Source organism: Triticum aestivum, chromosome 7B (assembly GCF_018294505.1).
Source record: "Triticum aestivum cultivar Chinese Spring chromosome 7B, IWGSC CS RefSeq v2.1, whole genome shotgun sequence".
NCBI lineage: Eukaryota > Viridiplantae > Streptophyta > Magnoliopsida > Poales > Poaceae > Triticum > Triticum aestivum.
This window is the reverse complement of record NC_057813.1, coordinates 595,806,525-595,820,713: the sequence shown is the minus strand read 5'-3', so window position 1 is coordinate 595,820,713 and position 14,189 is coordinate 595,806,525. Positions and strand designations below refer to the sequence as shown.

Below are 14,189 nucleotides of genomic sequence, written 5' to 3'. Positions count from 1 at the left end.
TAAATAGATAAATAGAGCTATTGACGATCTAAATGACAATGATTTGCTATTATAGACATTGATATGTTTCCTGTAAACTTTGGCCAAAGTTGTAAAAGTTTGACTTCTTAAACATTTGCAAAGTTGGAGAAAATGAATAAACCTTATATTTTGGAATGAAGGAAAAACATTGTAGAAAAGACCTACGAGCTGTGTCGCAGGACACAAAGCTATGATTAAAGATGCAAACGAGCATTTGGCAAAAAATTTAAATTAGTACTAAAAATTTTGTTTTGAATTGTGGGGACCTCCTGGTAAGAAGGATCCCTTCAAAAATTAGCGTATGCTGCGTATTGCAGTGTGCACACGGTATTCTTTAGTAAAAGGCGAAAGAATAGTTCGCTTTGTGCCCGCTGCGCAGCTGCGTGCTTTCGAATGGACGGCTTGGCCCTCCTTATATATTGCTGTGTGGTAGCGCTGTGACCTCGAAGTAGCGGTGTGGGACTATTCTCTATGCGAGAGCAGCAGCCTCCGCGCAGCCGCGAGCAGGTGCAAAAGGCCGAGGCCTTCACGGACGGGGGCAAGCCAGTAGGCTTCTGGGCCCAGGCCTTCACGGACGGGTATATACTAAGAGGCCGCATATATATACTAAAAAGAATTACTTATTCCCTTTCAAAATAAGTGTCTCAACTTTACTAGCTCTAGTACAAATTTGTATTAAACTCAAGACACTTATTTTAAGACGAAGGAGTATAAAAAACGCAAACCCGTGTTGTCATCTCTCGCTCAATCTCTCCTCGATCGGACGACCCACTGATCGGATGAGATACTTTCTTGTTCTCTTCGAGACGATCAGATATCTTTTTTTTGCGGGGGAGACGATCAGATCTCTATCATGTGGTCTCTCTAAAAAAACTGTTTTTGTGGTTTCTCGGAAAAGATGATATCTGTTTTTCTAACACAATAAAATCAAAGTTGCTCACATACACGAGCATATAAATGTCTCTATGAACGCACGCACACTCTATCTTGGTGAGCATCTCCGAGAGAAAGAGCGGGCGTAGCATTTTGAGATTTTTATGAAGTTCCCACATGCGCTTCACAGTTGGGAGGGACGTATTTTCCCACTGAATGAACATCGTCGGAAGTCTGAAATAAATCCAGAAAAATGCGAGAACCAATGTCAGGTTTAGGACTTAAACCCTGGCAAGCTAGGGATACCATTGTCCTTCTAACCATTCAATTATATGTTGGTTCGCAAAAAAGATATCTGTTATGCTAGCATGTATGGATGTACATTGCTTGGGCAAGATCTCCTTGACAAATCTCATGTACGTCAACAACATTTTTAGCTTTTAATTTTGTCATCGTAAACAGGCGGGTACAAAGGCATATGCACCATAAGACACTGACGGAACTAGTACTATTATGCCTTCTCTTTCCTCCTCCACAAGAAAAGACCCCAGGTTGTCCTGTTCCACTTGTCATCACCGCCACTGATCTGCCCATCTTCGCTAGCCTTTGGGCCATGGAGGTGTGGAGGACAGTGGTATCCCCGTTCTCATTCTTGTTAGGTTTAGTGTCTTGGTTTGACCTGTGTGGCTGTTGCGATGTAACTCAGTATGTATAATGTAACCCACGTTCTTCCCCGTCTCGATGATGTGTCTAGCATCGTCGGAGGGTGTGTGGAGGTGTGTCTCTGTCGGATCTCGCGGGATTTAATCAGTGATGGTCTTTGGTGGATCTGTTTCGATCCGGTCTTCGTTTGGGTGTTTACAGGTTTGAACATTTTGATCTATGACTTTCTTCATCGGCGATGGCTGCTGCTCTGGTGCGTTGGTCCTATCGGGTCTTAGTACGACAACTTCCTGATTGTCTACTACAACAAGTTTTGACCAACTCCGGCGAGGGAGGGGGCGATGACGGCGGCACGCCTTCAACTTGCTCCAGTGATTGTAGTTGTCGTTAGGTGGTCCAAAGGCTTGGTTTTAATTTTTATTACTTCTAATGTTCTTGAACTGTCATGATTGAAGATGAATAGATTGGAAGTTTCTGACACACAGATAAAATAAAGAATCTTGCTAAATTCAATAGTCAAACGTAGGCTCATACATACCCAGAAAATGCAGCAAGGTGAGCCCTGGGGTTGCAGAGCTGTCAACAAGCAGTGCTTTCTAATACAATCTAGCCAAGTGTCTCAACAATACATATAGTCGACGAGAACCTAATCACTACGTCGGACTAGTTTTTAGAGTGTTTACCAGCCCGAAAAGGATAACACCAGCCAACTCTCCGTTGCCTTGGGAAAATGACAATCACAACTTCACAAGGTTCATTCCCCGTGGTAAATTGGCATGGTAGAACATGATATCGTTGGTGCTACCTCATGCACGCAAAAAGTGGAGTTACCTCAAAAGTCCATCATATCAGATGCAACTCTACCTTATGTCGGTGTAGCCGTAGCTGTAGACCTGTAATCGGTGTTGATTCTAGGGTAAAGCCATCAGGAGCCAACTATGTTGTGATTGCATCACGCATAGGCTGATCGTGACGCATCCAGACAGTAAAAGCGTAACATGGTAAATTTGGCGATGAGCCTAGACTATAACCATTATCATTGAGCATGCAGTAAGGACTCAAACATCTTCAAGGATGGGTGTGCTATACAATTGATTGGCAATGAGTCAATTTTGATGTTAAACCTTCGTGTCAACTTACTTCTTATTGCCCTAAACATTTTGGCCCATCTGCGTACGGAAAAAAGGACCTACATTCAGTTCAACCATATGATCCATGGCTGGCCTGTTATGTTCAAGACCAAGAACGATGATGTCGAAGCAGCAAGGAGGCAAGTCCTGGTGCCTAGGAGTTTAACTGTCACATAGTGATATATATGTCCTAAACGTATATACTTTTTCAAACACTTTTGCTCTTGTTTTGAATTCTAATTTGCATGAAACTAACCCGGACTAATGATGTTTTCAGCAGAACTACCATGATGTTGTTTTTGTGCACAAATAAAAATTCTCAGACCGGGCTGAAGATTTACGGAGAATATTTCCAGCCTATGAGAAAACACCTAACCATCCATGGCGATTTGGTTGCTACCGGTGAAAGCATGATAGTTTTACTTGAACATGACCATGAAGATGTGTCAAGGGGGGGGGGGGGGGGGGCAACTCCATCTCTACATTAGTTGTTCACAATTCTAGAAGAAGCATGACAAAAAACAGAACTCACTTAGAACAAGCACACCATCACCACGAGAGCACTGAAAGGGCTAGTTATCGACTAGAGGGGGGGTGAATAGGCGATTTTTATGAAAGTCTTCAAAACATAGGAGTTTCGAAGACAAACAATATAACCACACTATTCGAATGCAGCGGAAGGTAGACTACACTAGGCAAGCCATAGTCATGTATTCAATAGAGTGAAAGCACGAAGACAAATAGCAGCTAGGTGGTATAGATCAGGATGGAAGATAGTATGAAGTCAATCAGAACAGATAGTCACATAGTAAAGTCAAACAGATAATACAAGCAGGCAATGACTTCACAAAGACAAACTGTAAGTAAGAGAGGTAAGAGATAGAACCAGTGGCTTCAGAATGACATGGATTTGTTCGACCAGTTCCAGTTGCTGTGACAACTGTACGTCTGGTTAGGGAGGCTGAGATTCAACTCAGAAGACCGCGTCTTCACCTTATTCCCCTTGAGCTAAGGACACCTAGTCCCCGCCCAATCACTCTGGTAAGTCTTCAAGGTAGACTTCCGAACCTTCACAGACCCCGTTCACCGGCAATCCACAATGACTCTTGGATGCTCAGAACGCGACGCCTAACCGGCTGGAGGATTCACAGTCCTCAAGTGTAACAAGTCTTCAGATCACGCGGACAGAAAGACTTCAGTGATGCCAAACACTCTTTGGGCTCTGGGTGGTTTGGGCTTTGTCCTCGCAAGGATTCTCTCTCGAAAGCTTCGGTGGTGGGTTGCTCTCAAACGACAAAAGCCGTGTACTAACTCTGAGCAGCCACCAATTTATGGTGTAGGGGGTGGGCTATTTATAGCCACAGGGCAACTCGACCGGATTTATCCGAAATGACCCTGGGTCACTAAGGAACTGACACGTGTCGCAACGGTCAGATTTCAAACACACACGGCAGCTTGACTTGGGCTACAAGTAAAGCTGACTTATCCGTTACAGGATAAGATTTGCTCTCACTGTCTTCGCTCAAAGACATAGGATTTGGTTGAGCATCACCTCAGTCACTCTGACTTTGTTCACTTGGACCCCACTTAACAGTGCGGTGGTTCCTATTACTCAACAAAGAAGAAAAGGAAACAATGAAACAACTAAGTCTACGCGCTCCATAGTCTTCACTCAATGTCTTCTCGTGTCATAGTCTTCAATGTGAATATCTTCATAGACCACCATTGTCTTCAATGTCTTCACACATTTTTAGGGGTCATCTCCGGTAGGTAAACCAAATCAATGAGGGACTACTACCTGTGTTATCCTGCAAGTCTCACAAACACATTAGTCCCTCAACCAAGTTTGTCGTCAATACTCCAAAACCAACTAGGGGTGGCACTAGATGCACTTACAAGCACAAAATAGATTGCGAATACAACCTAACTAAAGGAATCAAACGCCTACACCCACACAAAATCTGGAGAATGAAGACGCAAGGGGAAGTGAATCAAAAAATTGATCACTGGATTTAGAATGAACAGAACCAGCAGAATCCAACACAAAATGAAAGAAAAATAAGGTGAAACCACTATGCAGGAACCAAATCCAGAGCAACTGGAGCAGAAATCATCAAGATGAAGTGTAGTGAGAGCTATGAATCGTCATGGACAATGATGAACACATCACCAAGGAAGGCCCTCTCGCTCTTCGGTCTTTCTCTCTCTCCGCTTGAACAGTGCGGCTTGAGAAATAGGAATGACAAACTGGGTAGATAAGATAATTCAAAATAAAGAGAAAAAGAAGATAGCAACGGTCTAAACAAGACGGGTTGGCCCTCTCGCTCTTCGCTCTTTCTCTCCCCCAAACCGGGTAGATAAGAGAATTTCAAATAAAGAGGAAAGTAAGATAGGAATGCTCAAAACAAAACGGACTTGCCCGATAGGAGTTGCGCCCGTGTAAGGGAACAACAACCCGAATCTTCGCGTTTTATCCAACGGGGATAAAATTTGAATGATGATGAATTAAAATCAATCAAGTGAAAAATAATAATTCTTTTTTGGCGTCGTATCTAGTGCATCTGGGATAGCTCGTGCATTCGTGTATCCATCAATTCTCAGTCGGCTGGTAAACATCCCACGCATAGGAGCAAAAGCAACACAAAGTTGCAAATACACCTTGCCAAAATCTCAATTTCTCAATCTGGATACTCTCCTTCGATTGCTCCATGGCAGCGCCTTAGATGAACACTTTGATGGCAGCCGCTCTTGGTACGTCCGCCTTGAATGGCTCTACGGCCCTGGTGATCACTTTGATGGTGGCTGTCTCTGTGTCAAAACCGGTAGATCTCGGGTAGGGGCCCCCAAGCTATGCGTCTCTAAGGATCAATGATAACAGGAACACATGGGACACCGTGTTTACCCAGGTTCAGGCCCTCTTAAGGGACGTAAAACCCTACTCCTGCTTGATTATATTCGACGAGTATGAAGGTTACAAGAGTTGATCTACCCCGAGATCGTAATGGCTAACCCTAGATGTCTAGCCTATGAGGATTTCAATGATGGTGTAGAAGATAGCCTCTACGGACTATCCCCTCTAGTTTATATACACACCGGAGGGGCCTAGGGTTTGTACAAGGTTGGTTTATCAGGGAAGGAAACCTACGGACTCTATACTTGCCGTCCACGTATTGAGATGTCCCATCCAGACACGGTAGATAATCTTCAGCTTGGTCATGTATGGCCCATGCAACTCGGCCCATACTCCTAGGCCGGACACCCGATCGAGGACCCCCGAATCCAGGACTCCTTCAGTAGCCCCCGAACTTGCCTTCAATGACGATGTAGTATACGGACGCAAGTCTTCGGCTTTGCAAGGCGGGTTCTCCACCATATTCCGGATTGATGATAGTTCGACATTGATTTCCGCGTCCAATCTTTTTGATTCCTTCCTGCCATTGCCTCGATTTCCACGCATCTAAGTGAATGCAAACGGTCCGTCATCCCTGTATTTTAATATTTTTAATAGGCACAGGCTACGCCTATATATCGAGTTGAGATCTTCAAAATGCCATCTCGCATCACTCCAAGAGTAACAGAGCCAACCACGGAAAAATTCAGACCATGGCAAGTGCCCCTGGCTCCTCCTAGTGTCCTCATGGCCCTCAAGAAGGGGATTGACAGAGCTGCTCCGCATCCCATCTCCATCTCAATCGACTCCAGATGCAAGGATATCTCCCTCAATCGGATCTAGTCTCTGTACAGGCGGGGCTAAGTTATATGGGCATTGATGCATTGGCGGAGAATTTCCCCAATCCTAGCCAAGGGGAGAGGGTGTGCTTCATCTCATTCCTCTTGAGGGGCGTGGGATTCCCAATCCACCCCTTCCTCAGGGGCCTATTGGAACACTACGAGATCCAACTGCACAACCTCACACCAGGTTCAATTTTACATATTTCTGGCTTCGTCGCTCTTTGCGAATTATTTTTGGGCTGCGAGGCTCACTTTGAACTATGGAAAAGGTTCTTCTGCCTCATCCCCCACCACCAGGGCGGTGGGTCTATTTTTGAAGTGGGTGGTGCTGAAGTGTGGCGTATAGCCGGATCGGCTACCCAGTCGAAACTCCAAAGAAGGGATCCACCGAATGGTCTCTGGAATGGTTCTATATCAAGGATGTACCTCTTCCGGACCCTGTTTGGCGTGGACTGCCAGAATTTTCCAGCGCCTCCTTGAAGAAGCTATATAGTTGGTGATAACCCACAAGTGTAGGGGATCGCAACAACTTTCGAGGGTAAAGTATTCAACCCAAATTTATTGATTCGACACAAGGGGAGCCAAAGAATATTCTTGAGTATTAGCAGTTGAGTTGTCAATTCAACTACACCTGGATAACTTAGTATCTGCAGCAAAGTATTTAGTAGCAAAAGTGGTATGATAATAAAGGCAACGGTACCAACAGTAAAGATAAATGTTTTTGGGTTTTTGTAGTAGTTGTAACAGTAGCAATCGAAAAGTAAATAAGCGAAGAACAATATGTGAAAAGCTCGTAGGCAATGGATCAGTGATGGATAATTATGCCGGATGCGATTCCTCATGCAATAGTTATAACATAGGGTGATATAGAACTAGCTCCAATTCATCAATGTAATGTAGGCTTGTATTCTGTAAATAGTCATACGTGCTTATGGAAAAGAACTTGTATGACGTCTTTTGTCCTACCCTCCCGTTGCAGCGGGGTCCAAATGGAAACTAAGGGATATTAAGGCCTCCTTTTAATAGAGAACCAGACCAAAGCATTAATACATAGTGAATACATGAACTCCTCAAACTACGATCATCACCGAGAAGTATCCCGATTATTGTCACTTCGGGGTTGTCGGAACATAGCACATAATAGGTGACTATAGACTTGCAAGATATGATCAACAACACACATATATTCATGAAAACATAATAGGTTCAGATCTGAAATCATGGCACTCGAGCCCTACTGACAAGCATTAAGTGTAGCAAAGTCATAGCAACATCAATCTCAGAACATAGTGGATACTAGGGATCAAACCCTAACAAAACTAACTTGATTACATGGTAAATCTCATCCAACCCATCACCGTCCAGCAAGCCTACGATGGAATTACTCACGCACGGCGGTGAGCATCATGAAATTGGTGATGGAGGATGGTTGATGATGACGACGGCGACGGATCCCCCTCTCTGGAGCCCCGAACGGACTCCAGATCAGCCCTCCCGAGAGAGATTAGGGCTTGGCGGCGGCTCTGTGTCGTAAAACGCGATTAAACTTTCTCCCTGATTTTTTCTCCCCGAGACGGAATATATGGAGTTGGAGTTGAGGTCGTAGGAGGTCCAGGGGGCCCACGAGATAGGAGACCACGCCCGGGGGGGCGCCCCCTGTCTCGTGGGAAGGCTGTGGGCCCCCTGGCATTAATTCTTTTGCCAAAAATTCTTATTAATTCCAAAAAGTGCCTCCGTGGATTTCCAGGACATTCCGAGAACTTTTCTTTTCTACACATAAAACAACATCATGGCAGTTCTGCTGAAAACAGCGTCAGCCCGGGTTAGTTTCATTCAAATCATGCAAGTTAGAGTCCAAAACAAGGGCAAAAGTGTTTGGAAAAGTAGATACGTTGGAGACGTATCAACTCCCCCAAGCTTAAACCTTTGCTTGTCCTCAAGCAATTCAGTTGATAAACTGAAAGTGATAAAGAAAAACTTTTACAAACTCTGTTTGCTCTTGTTGTTGTAACATGAAAAGCCAGCATTCAAGTTTCAGCAAATATTATGAACTAACCATACTCACAATAACACATAGGTCTCATAATTACTCATATCAATAGCATAATCAGCTAGCGAGCCATAATAATAAAACTCGGATGACAACACTTTCTCAAAATAATTATAACATGATATAACAAAATGGTATCTCGCTAGACCTTTCTAAGACCGCAAAACATAAATGCAGAGCACCTTTAAAGATCAAGGACTGACTAAACATTGTAATTCATGGTAAAGGAGATCCAGTCAAGTCATACCCAATATAAATCAATAACAATGAATGCAAATGACGGTGTGCTCTCCAGTGGGTGCTTTTTAATAAGAAGGATGATGACTCAACATAAAAGTAAATAGATAGGCCCTTCGCAGAGGGGGGTAGGGATTTGTAGAGGTGCCAGAGCTCGATTTTAAAATAGAGATTGAATAACATTTTGAGCGGCATACTTTTGCTGTCAACGCAACAACTATGAGATGGCTGTATCTTCCATACTACATGCATTATAGGCAGTTCCCAAACAGAATGGTAAATGTTTATACTCCCCCAACCACCAACAAGCATCAATCCATGCCTTGCTCGAAACAACGAGTGCCTCCAACATACAACAGCCCTGGGGGAGTTTTGTTTAATTATTTTGATTTGCTTTGATCTTTTTGGATCATGGGACTGGGCATCCCGGTTACCGGCCCTTTCTCGTGAATGAGGAGCGGAGTCCACTCCTCGTGAGAATAACCCACCTAGCATGGAAGATATAGGCAGCCCTAGTTGTAACATGAGCTGCTCGAGCATGCAAAACAGAATTTCATTTGAAGGTTTGGAGTTTGGCACATACAAATTTACTTGGAACAGTAGGTAGATACCGCATATAGGAAGGTATAGTGGACTCATATGGAACAACTTTGGGGCTTAAGGAGTTTGGATGCACAAGCAGTATTCCCGCTTAGTACAGGTGAAGGCTAGCAAAAGACTTGGAAGCGACCAACTGGGAGAGCGACAACAGTCGTAAACATGCATTAAAATTAATTCACACCGAGTACAAGCATGAGTAGGATATAATCCACCATGAACATAAATATCATGAGGCTATGTTGATTTGATTCGACTACATGCATGAACATGTGCCAAGTCGAGTCATTTAATACATTCAAAGGAGGATACCATCCCATCATATCACATCATAATCATTCTAATAGCATGTTGGCACGCAAAGTAAACCATTATAACTCATAGCTAATCAAGCATGGCACAAGCAACTATAATCTCTAAATGTCATTGCAAATATGTTTACTTCATAATAGCTGACTCGGGAACGATGAACTCATCTTACAAAAACAAGAGAGGTCGAGTTCATACCAGCTTTTCTCATCCCAATAAGTCCATCATATATCATCATTATTGCCTTTCACTTGCACGATCGAACGATGTGTATAATAATAAGAGTGCACGTACATTGGACTAAGCTGGAATCTGCAAGCATTCAACTCAAGAGAGCAGACAAGTAATATGGGCTCTAAATTAAATAAACAATCATGCATATAAGAGCCACTAAGCATTTTCAATATAGTCTTCTTGACCCCCAAAGGAAAGAAAAGAAAAGAAAACTATTTACACGGGAGAGCTCCCAATAAGAAAGAAGAAGAACTAGACATCTTTTTGGGTTTTCATTTTAATTCTACTACAAGCATAGAATTTAAACTAACTATTTTTTTGGTTTTTCTCAAGGTTTATCAAACACACAAGAAGAAAACTAGAAAAAGAAATTTAAACTAGCATGGATAATACAATGAAAGAGTATGAGCACCGACGACTAGTGTGTGAACATGAATGTAAAGTCGGTGAGAAATACGTACTCCCCCAAGCTTAGGCTTTTGGCCTAAGTTGGTTTAATACCAAGGACCGCCTGGCTGATATCCATAAGTGAAACTAGGGTAGTACTAAGATGCAGAGGCAACCGCCTCCTGAGCAGCAGCGGGTTGGCGAGCTGCCTCCATTCCCCTCTCATATTCAGTTGCTTCTTCCCTGGTGACAACATATCTTCCTTTTGCCTGATAATAAAAAAGGTAGGGAGCAGGAAGAGTAACAGGGACGACGTTGCGTCTGTCATAGATTAGTCGATAATGGAGGAATTGTTCATTCCTCTCAAGAAAATGATGATCAAACATAGCTTCTTTATCCAAATAAACAGGAGGTACAATCATATCCCCCTCTCGTGGAGCTATATTAAGAAAATTAGCCACACGGGTTGCATAAATTCCTCCAAAGAAATCTCCCCTTCTACTATTATTCTGCAACCTACGTGCAACTATTGCCCCCAAGTTATAACCTTTATAACCTGACACAGCACTCTTGAGGACACAAAGATCAGGGGCACACATGTGACATACCTCGTCCTTACCGTTAATGCATCTACCAATAAAGAGAGCAAAGTAATGTATAGCAGGAAAATGAATGCTCCCTATGGTAGCTTGTGCTACGTCCCTAGATTCTCCCACAGTAATATTAGCAAGGAAATCTCTAATTTCAGATTTGGGAGGATCATTAATATTACCCCACTACGGGAGTTTGCAAGCAGTTGTGAAATCCTCTAAATCCATGGTATAAGATGTATCATAAATATCAAACATGACACTAGGAGAATTACGCGTAGAAATATATTCGAACCTCCGCACAAAGGAATCGGTCAATTGATAATATTGAGGACACTTATCTTGTAAGAAGTCCTCCAGCTCTGCATTACGCATATACGCGTCAAATTCTTCCTTGAAGCCTGCTTCGACCATAAAATCATCGGATGGCCACTCACAAGCCTGTGTTGCGTCCCTTGGCAAATTAACATCTTGTTCACGTATAGCAATTCTTGGACCTTTCTTTGCCTAGGAACCTCCTTGGTAGATTCTTCTAAGCATAATTATTTTTCTGAAAAAATCTGGAAATTTAGTAACTTCAAAATAAAAGAGGATAAAACTAAACAAGAATGATAACAACTACTCCTACAAGTGCCTAGAGCCTATATCATGCATTGGAATTGCTTGGGACCTCAAAAATTTAACATGCAAGCTCAAGAACATGGTCACCTAAGCAGCGAAAATTTGCAATGAATAAAGCACTAGAACAAAAACTAATTGGACCAATGGAGGAGTCACATACCAAGCAACAATCTCCCAAAGCAGTTTTGTGAATGGAGCTTTGAGCTAAGAGATCGAAAATCGCAGCAAAACGAGCTAGAACTCGTGCTTGAGCTGGATGGGGATTTTTCTGGGTAGAAGATGAAGTGTGTGGATGCTGGCATAAGTGGAGGGGAGCCACCAGGGGCCCACGAGACAGGGGGCGCGCCCTACAGGGGGGGCGCCCTCCTCTCTCGTGGCCTGGTGCTTGCCCCTCCTGTAGTGTTTTCAGTGCCTAAAATCCTCAAATATTCCAGAAAAAATCATACTAAATTTGCAGGGCATTTGGAGCACTTTTATTTTCGGACTATTTTTTAATGCACGGATAATTCAGAAAACAGACGGATAATACTATTTTTCCTTTATTTATTCTAAATAACAGAAAGTAAAAGGAGGGTACAGAAGGTTGTGCCTTCTAGTTTCATCCATCTCGTGATCATCAAAATGAACCCGCTAACAAGGTTGATCAAGTCTTGTTAACAAACTCATTCCGAATAACACGGAACCGGAGAAATTTCGAATAACACTAAGTTACCTCAACGGGGATATGAAAATCCCCAACAATAAGAATATCATACTTTTTCTTGATAGTAGGGAGAGGAAATTCAAAACCTCCAAAAATGATAGTTGGAACTTTTTCAATAGAATTGATGCTATGAACTTGAGATTGTTTCCTCGGAAAGTGTACCGTATGCTCATTGCCATTAACATGAAAAGTGACATTGCCTTTGTTGCAATCAATAACAGCCCCTGCAGTATTAAGAAAAGGTCTACCAAGGATAATAGACATACTATCGTCCTCGGGAATATCAAGAATAACAAAGTCCGTTAAGATAGTGACATTTGCAACCACAACAGGCACATCCTCACAAATACCGACAGGTATAGCAGTTGATTTATCAGCCATTTGCAAAGATATTTCAGTAGGTGTCAACTTATTCAATTCAAGTCTACGATATAAAGAGAGAGGCATAACACTAACACCGGCTCCAAGATCACATAAAGCAGTTCTAACATAGTTTCTTTTAATGGAGCATGGTATAGTTGGCACACCCGGATCTCCAAGTTTCTTTGGTATTCCACCCTTAAAAGTGTAATTAGCAAGCATGGTGGAAATTTCAGCTTCCGTATCTTTCTTTTATTTGTGATGATATCCTTCATATACTTAGCATAAGGATTTACTTTAAGCATATCAGTTAAGCGCATACGTAAGAAAATAGGTCTAATCATTTCAGCAAAGCGCTCAAAATCCTCATCATCCTTTGACTTGGATGGTTTAGGAGGAAAGGCCATGGGTTTCTGAACCCATGGTTCTCTTTCTTTACCGTGCTTCCTAGCAACAAAATCTCTCTTATCATAACGTTGATTCTTTGATTGTGGGTTATCAAGATCAACAGCAGGTTCAATCTCTACATCATTATCTTTGCTAGGTTGAGCATCAACATGAACATTATCATTAACATTATCACTAGGTTCATGTTCATCACCTGATTGTGTTTCAGCATCAAAAATAGAAATATCATTGGGATTCTCAGGTGTGTCTACAGTAGGTTCACTAGAAGCATGCAACATTCTATCATTTTTCTTCTTCTTCTTCTTAGAAGAACTAGGTGCCTCTAAATTATTTCTCTGAGAATCTTGCTCGATTCTCTTAGGGTGGCCTTCAGGATACAAAGGTTCCTGAGTCATTCTACAAGTTCTAGTAGCCACTCTAACGGCAAAGTCATTTTTATTATTCAATTCATCAAGCAGATCATTTTGAGCTTTGAGTACTTGCTCAGCTTGAGTAGCAACCATAGAAGCATATTTGCTAACACGGTGAAGTTCATCTTTAACTCTAGCTAGATTATCACCTACGCGTCCTATCTCGAAAGCATTATTTTTTAACTCTCTACCAACATAAGCATTAAAACTTTCTTGTCTAGCCATAAAGTCATCAAATTCATCTAAGCATGGGCTATGAAATTTAGTAGAAGGTATTTCAACTTTATCATATCTATAGAGAGAATTTACCTTTACTACCTGTGTCGGGTTATCAAGACAATCTGGTTCTTCAGGCGGTATATTAAGACCATGTATTTCTTCAATAGGTGGTAAATTCTTAACGTCTTCAGCTTTAATACCATTTTCTTTCATTGATTTCTTTGCCTCTTGCATATCTTCAGGACTGAGAAATAAAACACCTCTCTTCTTCGGAGTGGGTTTAGGAATAGGCTCAGGAGTTGGCTCAATTGGTTCAGAAATTACTTCAGGAATTGGCTCAGGAAGAGTCCAATTATTTTCATTAGTCAACATATTATTCAATAATATTTCAGCCTCGTCGACTGTTCTTTCCCTGAAAACACAACCAGCACAACTATCCAAGTAGTCCTTGGAAGCATCGGTTAGTCCATTATAAAAGATATCAAGTATTTCATTTTTCTTAAGAGGATGATCAGGCAAAGCATTAAGTAACCGGAGAAGCCTCGCCCAAGCTTGTGGGAGACTCTGTTCTTTAATTTGCATGAAATTATATATTTCCCGCAGAGTAGCTTGTTTCTTATGAGTAGGGAAATATTTAGCAGAGAA

The 14,189-nt window shown here is 42.2% G+C and overlaps 1 non-coding gene across 1 annotated transcript; it reads right to left on the bottom strand.

Moving 5' to 3' along the window:
* Positions 1 to 285: 285 nt before the first annotated feature.
* On the bottom strand, positions 286 to 402 carry LOC123163308 (U5 spliceosomal RNA). The gene has a single exon (XR_006481831.1). It is a non-coding gene; the product is annotated as a U5 spliceosomal RNA (small nuclear RNA).
* Between the last annotated feature and the right edge of the window lie 13,787 nt (positions 403 to 14,189).